Here is an 11,109-nt window from a genome sequence, read left to right on the forward strand (position 1 = left end):
CTTGGGGAAGTTGTCCCCACCTCCCACTCCCCTCATTGGCTCAAGCAATCTAAAGTAAGATCCAGGAATGCACATGTAAGGGTCCTCAGTTGTCAAGGGAGAGTGACGGATGATGAATATGGGCCTGGCTACTACACCCCTACAATAGCCGTGTCTTGAACTAAGATTTGAGTGCATCCTGGGCCATGTCAAGGATACAGAATTCCAGTGCAGCCGTTTGTACTAATGTCCCAGAGGCATTCCCATCCTCTGGCAACCCTCCCTAGGTCCAGCAGGGCCTGCTAGCCCATCAGGTCCTTGGACCGAATTCAAATACTTTCACATGAGGAAGAGTCCCTGGGAAGCCAGAGTAGATGCAAATGCCAGCTCTGTGGGCCTGGGATGGAGCCTGGCATCTCTAACTGCACCCTGAAGTTTGCAGACCATGGACCACACTGTGAACAGCAAGGACTCCCTCCACCCTAATCTCCCTCGAGGCACCTGGAGGTCCTTCTCCCTGATTTTGTATTGCCATGTGTTGATTATACACAATAAGGGAAGCAGAGGCTCGGTTAGGAGATATAGTGACATGCCCAGAAGCCAGACCAATGAGAGACTAGGCAACAGCAAAGAAACAGAAAGAAAGCTGGGGTGTGAGAGACCAAGGTGACCAAAAAGAAGGAGTTGAGAGACTAGCCAGAGCTGTCCACTTCCCAGTCACTAGGGTGACAGGGAGGGTGCTTCAGCTAAAGGCCAGATGGCTGGCAAACCCTGCAGGCTGAGAGCTCATGGAGACAGAACACCCAACAGAATGCAGAGCAGTGTATCAGCCTGACACACCTGTGCACAGTGCAGTCATCAGCCCTAACACACTTTGCATGGTGCAGTGCATCATCCCTAACACACTTATGCACAATGCAGTGTGTCAGCCCTAACACACCTGTGTACAGTGCAGTTCATCAGTCCTAACATTCCTGTGCACACTGCAGTTCATCATCCCTAATACACCTGTACACACACAGTGCATCAGCCTGACACACCTGTACACACACAGTGCATTAGCCTGACACACCTGTACACACACAGTGCATCAGCCTGACACACCTGTACACACACAGTGCATCAGCCTGACACACCTGTACACACACAGTGCATCATCCAAACACACCTGTACACACTGCAGTGCATCAGCCTGACACACCTGTACACACACAGTGCATCATCCAAACACACCTGTACACACTGCAGTGCATCAGCCTGACACACCTGTACACACACAGTGCATCAGCCTGACACACCTGTACACACACAGTGCATCAGCCTGACACTCCTGTGCACAAGCAGAAGATTTTTGAGGAAAATGAGGGAAATGGTTATAATGGAGGACTGGCCTGATGGCCGAGCTTCACAAAGATAAGAACCTGGGAATCGTGTACCAGAGCTGGAGGAAGATTGCACATCACTGGGGCCAGAAGGAGCCTTGGTGTGGAGCACCGCAAACCTTCTGAGCTCTGCGAGCCCTGAAGAGGCTATCCAGGAAGGTGGGCATACAGGGACTAGAATTTACATTCCTAAAGGGGCTTCCCAGGTGCCCAGGGTCGGCCCATCCTGTCCTCCTTTCTCTGTGGTTCCCAAACTACAATACTAAGCACCCCAATCCAAAAATTCAAAATCCAAAGCTTAGGACAGACATTAGATCACCAGTGGAAAACTTTACGTGACCTCGCATGACAGCTGCAGTCGAAACACAGGTGCATGAAAAATAGTGTATAAAATTGCCTTCTGGCTATGCATAAAAGATATATACAAAACATAGCTGAATTCAATGTTTAGACTTGGGACCCTTTCCCAAGATACCTCACTGTATCTGGGCATCTGTTCCTATATCCTAAGCCCAACGCACTTCTCACCCCAAGCATTTTTGGATGGGAAAACTTGATGTGTGTTTATTGACCATCTAATATACACCAGACCAGAGAGACACCGGAAAAAAAAGCAATAAATAATCAAATAAGTAAATGGTCTAGAGAGATGCCTCGGAGGGTAAAGCACCAGCCGTGTGAGCGTGAGGTCCTGAGTTAGGATCCCCAACATCCACGTGAAGAAAGCGAGTCGCCCCAGCAATATGGGGCTCAAGGGCTAACCAGCCTAGCCTGAATGATGAGTTCCAGTTTCAATGAGAGACCCTGTCTCAAGATAACAAAGGGAGAAGCAGTGAAGAAAAACATCCCAGCTTCAGTCTCTGGCCTCCATACTCCACCTACCCAGGCAAGTGCACGCCACTTACAAATGCGTGTGCCACACACATACGCACGCAAAGAACCCAGCATTGAGTCCTCTTTGTGTGGCAGAACTATCCTAAAAGCAGTCTCTTCATCTCTCCCTCCCTTTCTCCTTTCCTCCCTCCCTCCCTTCTCCCTCCCTCCCTCCCCACATCAATGGCCTTGGACAAGGTAGCCACACTGCCTGCACCCAGAGACAGAGGCAACTGGCTTCTACCCCAAATTCCTACCATTCCCCCTCTAGTCTCTGCCGCCTCTGCTGGAATGTTCTAAAAGAAGCCCGACTGGCGACTGGCGTGGTGAACCTGCTGGATTTGGGTGAATTAGGATACCTGGTTTTGCAGACATGACAGCCAAGACTTCATGGGTCGGTTCACATACTTTCACCTTTAGTTTCCAATCTCTTAAAGACAGTTCTCAATAGAAGTACTGGCTGTAATACCAACGCATGCCACTAAATAAAAGCAAGACAATTTAGTGGCAGATTTTGAGGCCAGTAAAATGTTCTATGAGCCTCATTTGCAAAGGGTTCCCCGGTCATTGAGGTTCTGGAGCGTGCTTCCGCGCCGCACGTTGCGATGCTGCCACCTAGTGGCGATGCGCGAAACAGCTGCGGAAGCCTGGGCGTCTGAACCACCAGATCTCAGGGTAGGCTGCATCCTGTTAACACCAGCCTGGGCGGTGGCTGTTTTTAGCTGGGTCTCTCCTTCTGTGCCACTTTCATCATGGAAACTGGCTCCCTAGGCCCAAAAAAAGCTGCTGCGTGCTTTGCAAAAGCTGTTTAAGGGCCAATTTTAGCTGCATTTCTTGGAATTTGGGCTCCGAGGAGGAAGGAGGGATGTGCGGTCCCCAGGAAGTTCTGCATCTTCCTTCCGGGGAAGGTGAGATCATCCCTCCTTTGGCTTTCAGCTTCTGCGAAGAGAAAAGAACTTTGGGGGTTTTTTTCCCGAAGCAGCAGTCGCTGTGTGTTCTGAGAGCTCGGCCATGTTGCTTTAGAATTTTCTCTACTTGGGCCATCACACTGGTAACTTTAAAAATAACCTCACAAGAAAGCTTAGAATTATGTCTATGAGGAAATCAAGACTTAGAAAAGTGACTTGGCTAGCATCAAAAAGCCGGCAACTCACAAAGCTGAGACAGCACCTCCAGTCTGTGCTCTGAACCCACAGCCCAAGGCATCCAGTGGGAGTTGAGAGTCCAGAGGCTGAGGAGGCAAAGCAGTTGGTAAACTGTGCCCAGTTTTCACCAACCCTGGGTTCTCACATTAACTGGGTGGAGGGCGCACAGCCTGCCATCCCAGCGTGCTGAGAAGTGGAGGCAGGAGGATCTAAAAACAACACAGATAGCCATCCAGACATGACGCGAATGGCCCGTCTCAGATAGGTTGGTCCCTCTGGGTCTGTTTCCTCTATTGGCAAAATGGGTGTAGAATTGGACACCTCTGACTCGGTAGCTCCATCTGTTAGTTTGAGGACCTTCCTAGACTCCCACACTCTCCTCCTGATTCCAGAAGATGGTAGAGATAGACGTTCACACACACACACACACACACACACACACACACACACACACACACACACACCATGGGAACACCATTTCACAGACCACAAGCTGAGAAGCGTCTCCTGTATTCTCAGTCACACCAGGGAGACAGTAACCTAAACACTCCTGAGTGTAGGGACTTTGCTTTATCACCACAGTATGCCCAGTGCCCTTCATAGCACCTGGCACATACTAGGTCTATCCCAATACAAGAACAGATGGCTACATACTGTGTGTCAGACCCTTGTGCTGGTCGTTAGAAGCAAACAACAATTGACAAGAGGCAGAAGACAAGCTACAGAGCAGAGTCTGACAGGTAGCCAGACAGAACTGATGGACTGGGGGGTATTGACGGCGTAGGTATGGGGTCAGGGAGAGGCCCATGAAATCACAAAGACCCCAACCCAGCTTTGCTGTGGGGCTATTAAACAGCCCTCTGTCAAAGCTTGAACGTAAAAATGTCTCCCACGGGTCCGTGTGTTTAAACACCTGTTCCCCTGTTGACTGTACTATTTTGGAGGGTTGTGAAGTCTTTGGGAGGTGGAGCCTGCTGGAGTGAGTGAGTCACTCAGGGAAGACCTTGAGGTTTGCTAGCCCAACCCCACTTCCTGTCTTTAGCCACAGTGTGACCAGACACTTGACATTCCTGGTGCCCGTGTCTCACCCATCGCACTCAACTTGGAAGACAAGAAAAAAACCTTCCTGAAGTCATTTCTTGTCAAGCGTTTGGTCACAGCAGTGAGATCTGACCCGAGTAGACCACACAAAGCAGGACTTCCCAGGAAGGGAAGAGGAGGGAGGTGAGCTCTTGGCGAAGCTTGCTAGCCACCAGCCTAGCCTGTTGGTCTGGGTGCCACCCAGCATAAGAGTATATGGGTTAGCCCATCCACCGAGACTCCCTGGGGAGATGGCTAACTAAACATGTCTGTGGCTGATTTGGTTAACTGGGGTGAGGAGCCCCAACCCACCCTAACTGTGGGTGGCCCATGCCATCAGCTGCGGGCCCTGAACTGAACAAAAGGAAAGCAGGCTGAGCACCTGTCTCTCTGTTTGCTGGCTGCGGTGGCAGTGGCCCTCCGTCTCAAGCTACTGCTGCCAAGGTGGTGGCATCCCCAAGTCTTCCATCTGTGAGCCGAAACAACCTTCTTCCCTTGATTAAGTTGCTGCTGTCAGATGTGTTGTGACAGTGACAAGAAGAACTAACACAAAGAGCAGAGGCCATGCCAGATCTCAGACTCCAAAGCCCCAGAAACCTGCCTAAGCCCCCCTCCTTCTCCTCCCCCTCTTAGTGCAACCCAGTCAAGCACCTGATGGCTCAGAGGGACCCTTAGCCTTTGCTTTTGTCCTCCAAGGTCCAGTTTCTTGCCGGATTTATAGTAGGAAGAGTCCCAGGTGACTCATTTAATTCCGGTTAAGTGGCAAGCTCACCTCTCCAGTCATTTTCTTTGCTTGCCTGTGGCTGTCACCTGGCTGGGACCTGACTGAGCAGCTGTTCAATGAAGTTCCCCTGTAACCCAGTGGTTCTCAGTGGGGGCACTGCTGTCCTGTGGGGAATATCTGATGACATCTCCGGGCATGTTTGTTGTCACAGCTGGGAGGGTCGGAGGTTGCTACTGACATCTAGTGGGTAGGACCAGGGATGCTGCTAACCTGCCCTAAAGTGTAAAGGAAAGTCCACCTAGCCAACACCACACCACCTCCCTGCCGGTCACCCAGTGGCTCCTGGGACCTCACCCTGACCCTGCTTAACTGATCCCCAGGGTAGGCAGGTGACAGTTGCCACTGGGCAGATGCTGGGCCCTCTCAAGACACAAGACTGGGTGGAGAACGATGGACAGAGAGTGGCCCTGAGGTTTTCTGGCTTTGTTGCCTCTTCTGTGACTTCAGTGATTTACTCCATCACTGAGCCTGAGCCTCAGTCATTCCCTGTTTCACAGACTACGTTGGTGTAGACGCAGTGGTGTCAGGTGCTACGTGGGGCATTGAGCGCACATGAGTGAAAAAGCACAGTGCCTACCTTTGCAGACATTTAGTAAACAGGAAAAGGCAAAATTTGGACCCCAGGTGACACAGCTCTGGAAAGCCACTTCTCATTGTATGGTCTGTGAAATGTGGCCACTGCAGGGCAGCTCCAGAAAGGCAAGTGAACATATTGCATACACACTTACACCGGGTTGTGCACACACACAGCACACATGAGCATACACAGGAGCACACACATGCACATACACACAAGCACACACATGCGTGTGCCCACACAGGTGCGCATGCAGTCATAGAGTTTGTTTAAATTCAAGATTAGTTTTTGGAGGGGACATGAACGCCATATACTGTCCTTTAGCAGAGTTCTCAGGCAGCCACATACCCATAACAGCAAAAGCAGGGCCTGGGTTCTGTGGGAGGAAGCACCGCCTCTAAACCGGAAACCTGAAAAGGGCAACATGTTTCATCAGCCATGCTTGGCGAAGTATTGACAGAGGCCATTCAACCCCACCAAACACTCCTATTAGTTTAGAGTTAGAATTTGGTTCTCGTGTCATATGAATTCATCGGTAAATAATTAAGTAAATCATAAGTGGGCAGCTCTGCTCAAGGAAGAACTAAATTACACACGTGGCATGTTTACAAATCAAAAACATACATACTTGCACATATACATAGGAACAGGTATAGATGCATGGTCATATGCATGCATACATGTATGTTCATGCATGGTCACGTGCATGCACACATGTGTGTTCATGCATGGTCACATGCATGTACACATGTGTGTTCGTGCATGGTCACATGCACACACACATATATGTGCATTATACATATGCATACACAGAGGTGCATAAATACATGGTGCTTGTATACATAAGCATATACACATTGATACATGCACACATGATACACACAGGAACACAAAAAGGCACAAATACAGAGACATATAGACACACAGGGCACATTTAGACATGTATACACACAGGGATTACATATACACAGGGCATACATGCAGATCTATAGAAACACTGGGACACAAGAACACATATAGACATTTATGCACACAGACACAGGGACACATACAGACATGTATATGCACACATGGACATAAACACACAGACCTTCAGACACACAGGGACACGTAAGACATACACACAGAGCCAACAAGTACGGCCCAAGCTGTACCATTTACTTATTAGCCAATAAGTAAATTTGTCTTCTAAACAAGTTATTTGCTCTGTGCCTCTGTTGTCTCCTGGCAAATGGTAAAGATTAAACTACAGTCTACAGGAAGCTGTTACAGTTAACCAGAAGCACTCAGTGCCCATCAAATGCTAGACGGTATTAGAGCATCCATGTGGGGGCCAGCAAGACAGCTCAGTGGGCAAAGCACTTGCTGCAGTAGTTGGGTCACCTGAGTTCAGTCCCCAGAACCCATGTAAAGACGGAAAAAGAGGATTAACCCCACCAGGTTGTCCCTGAGCCTCCACACACTCGGCGCACATGGACCCACACTCTCACATGCACACATACATGCACTCACAAAATAATAATAATTACATTTTAAATCTACATAAATATTTTAAATGTCAAGGTATACACAGAAGCACGAAAAGGCATGTGTGCACAGGCATGACGAACCATTAGCACACAAGGACACACAGGAACAACTGCAAACATGCTCCTACAGAGACAGCACATGCGGACACACGGACACACACCGGCACCCATGCTCATTGCAGGAGCTGCTGAGGACAGAAAAACCAGGCTTGCACTCCCTGGAGCAAGGACTTCACACGTCGCATGCATGGATCCCTGTTCGCTATGGCTAGGATCTTAAATCCAACACTAAATGTATTCTCCACACCACCTCCTCCCACCTTCGGTGCGACACTGGCTTCTCCGTCACCATGGAGACAGTGCAGCCCCAGCACTTTCCAGGATGACGTGGATGCGTTCCACACAGGTGACCCTGCTGGAAGGACTCCTGAAGTACAGAATTTGTGATGAGTTCACTGCCTGGCAAGTTTCCAACCCTGTGCCTCGCTCTGGATTCTCGACTCCTAACACCTCCCCTGGTTCTGCCCATGGAGAGAGGAAGACAGTGCCCAATGGCGTCGTCTGTACACTTTGCACCCTGAGCACATGAGGCTCAGTTTCCCGTCCTGCTCTGAGCAGATACAGGAATCTACACTATGGAACAGGACCCACAAATAAAGTCCTCATTTAAAACATGGTGTTTCTGGATGAAGCCCAGCGAAATTAAGTAACTGGACAAAGTTCACACAGCAGAGCAGAGTGTGTGTGTGTGTGTGTGTATGTGTGTGTGTGAGAGAGAGAGAGAGAGAGTGTGTGTGTGTGTGTCTGTGTGTCTGTCTGTGTGTCTGTGTGTCTGTGTGTGTCTATGTGTGTCTGTGTGTGTGTGTATGAGAGAGAGTGTGTGTGTCTGTGTGTCTGTCTGTGTGTCTGTGTGTCTGTTTGTGTGTCTGTGTGTCTGTGTGTGTCTCTATGTGTGTCTGTGTATGTGTGTGTGTGTCTGTGTGCCTGTGTATCTGTATGTCTTGTGTCTGTGTTTGTGTGTGTCTCTGTGTGTGTCTGTGTGTGTCTATGTGTGTGTGTCTGTGTCTGTGTTTGTGTGTATCTCTGTGTGTGCCTGGATGTCTGTGACTGTGTGCCTGTGTATCTGTATATCTGTGTCTGTGTGTGTATGTCTGTATCTCTGTTTGTGTGTGTCTCTGTGTGTGTCTGTATGTCTGTGTCTGTGTGCCTGTGTATTTGTATATCTGTGTCTGTGTGTCTGGGTCTGTGTTTGTGTGTGTCTCCGTGTGTGCCTGTATGTCTGTGTCTGTGTGCCTATCTGTGCCTGTGTCTATATGTCTTTGTCTGTCTGTCTGTGTGTGTCTGTGCCTGTGTGTCTGTATGTCTGTGTTTGTTTGTGTGTGTATGTGTGTGTGTGTGTTCCTGTGTCTCTATGCCTGTGTGTGTGTGCCTGTGTGTATGTCTGTGTCTGTGTGTGTATGTGCATACAGGGATGGATGGATGGATGGATGGATGGATACATATGTACACAGAGGGTAGACGGTGACAATCACTTATTTTTGAAACAGGGTTTTCAGTGAACCTGACACTCAGCAGTTAGGCTAGATTGCTTGGCCAGCAAGCCTCCCAGGATCCTCCTGTCTCTGCCTCCAAGCCTGGCTTCTCCCATAGGGGCGGGATGTCCATACTCAGCTCCTCTTGCATAGTGAATGTATTACAGACTGAGCCATTTCCCAACCCTGGAGCTGGGATTTGAACAAAGGCCCAAGACCCGTCGAAGGCTAGGGACAGAGCCCAGGGTAGAGTGTTCGCCAAGGCTTCCTCCAGGCAACACTCCCTCCCTTACCCCCTCCTCGCTTCCCTCCCATCTCACCCTCCCTAATCTCCAAGTTGTTTGTGTTTCGCTGTGTCTTCCTTTGCTGAAGCTGAAGTAACATGTCTCCCCAAAGCACAAGTTTCCACAACAGAAGTAGCTCCCCATATATAGGGGGAGGAAGTCCCCCTTAGTCACAGCCGTAGGGGTGGGGAGGAAGGGGAAAATGGGAGGGAGGGAGGAATGCGAGGATACAAGGAATGGGATAACCATTTAGATGTAATATGAATAAATTAATAAAATATTTAAAAAAAAAAAAAAAAGAAGTAGCTCCCCATGCTTCCAGAAGTCAGAGGTTGAGGCACCAGGTCCATGCTCTGGTGAGACTGTGAGGAGAAATGTTCTGTGCCTCTCTCCTGACTCCAGGGAGTTTTCGACTGTCTTTGCTGCTCATTGACTTGTCAAAGAAGCACCCGCCTTCGCCTTTTCTATGCATGGCTCTCTGTGTGCACAGGGATCTGTCCAAACTTTATAAAGCGCTGGCAGCACGAGCCCATTCCAGAGGCTCTGAGGGAAGGCCTGTCTCCTGCTGTATCCACCCTGGCAAGAGAGGTTGTGCCTGCAGGGTAGCAGTGCAGCTTCTCCCAGAACCTATCAGACCACCAACATACAGACAGACCACCGACACAGCAGGTCACCAACATAACAGACCACCGACTTACAGACAGACCACTGACATATAGACAGACCACCGACACAGCAGACCACTGACATAGGAGACCACCAACATAACAGACAGACCACCGACTTACAGACAGACCACCGACACAGCAGATCACCAACATACAGACAGACCACTGACATACAGACAGACCACTGACACAGCAGACCACTGACACAGCAGACCACCGACATAACAGACCACTGACATAGCAGACAGACCACCAGCATAACAGACCACCAGTATAGCAGACCCACAAAGAACTAAATTTTCCCAGGAATCACACACAGGGGAAGGATAATGACCTAATACCGGCCAGGGCAGTAACTTTTCTCCCAGGGAGAGATTTCACAGGGTTCTGACAACTTGTCAGACCATCCTGCGAGAGGAGAGATGAGCGCTGAGACAGTGAGTGGCCGACGGCCAGAGATAAGGAGATGCTTCTCTGAGTGTGACCACGCCCCTTTCTAGAGATGGTTGTATGGCCAGGAGAGAGAGAGAGAGAGCTCTGGCTTCTTCAGTGGCTTAAGCCACCGGAGGTTTCAAACTTCGAATAGATGACTTGATACAACCGTCAAAGGCAGGGCCTAGTGGAAGGAAGCAGACCTCTGGACTCAAGCGTTTGGTCTTTGTAGGCTGTATCCTGCCATGCCACCTTCCTGGTGCCTCTTCTCTGCCTCATACCTGCCATGAAGCGACGCATTCCTCTCTCAGCTTCTCAGAACCATGGCTTACAAACATTAACCCGTGAACAGCAAAGCTTTCTTCCCTTCTTTTCTCAAATACTTTTGTCCTGCTGCGCCCTCCCGCCAGCAGGAACAACGCAGACACCAGGATTCTTCTCAATTGCGCTTTATTGGGAGCGCCCTTGAAGCTGAAGCGAAAGACCCCGAATGCCCGCGAGCGCATCACTTAAATAGCTCTGTGTATGTGTTGTGTCAATATCTCATAGGTTGTATCTGGATGCCTCATTAGCATGCCCGTGGCTGAGAGGGCAGCTCCAGAATACTTCATTTGCATACCCCTGTTCGGGAGGGGCATATTGAGAGAGCTTATGTCCGCGCTTGCGCGGGAGTTATGGTTGCCGCTGTCGCCATTACTGGGTGCGGGTGCACCTTACATTGTCCTAAGAAAAAAGTTTTTTAAAAAGGGAAAAAAAAGCACCTCAACTGTACATAGAGCCTAAAAGTGTCTTGTTGCTCTCTGTTCTACACCTGGATGTGACCTAAACTCCAGTTCTTGCCGAC

This window comes from Acomys russatus, chromosome 25 (assembly GCF_903995435.1).
Source record: "Acomys russatus chromosome 25, mAcoRus1.1, whole genome shotgun sequence".
Lineage (NCBI taxonomy): Eukaryota > Metazoa > Chordata > Mammalia > Rodentia > Muridae > Acomys > Acomys russatus.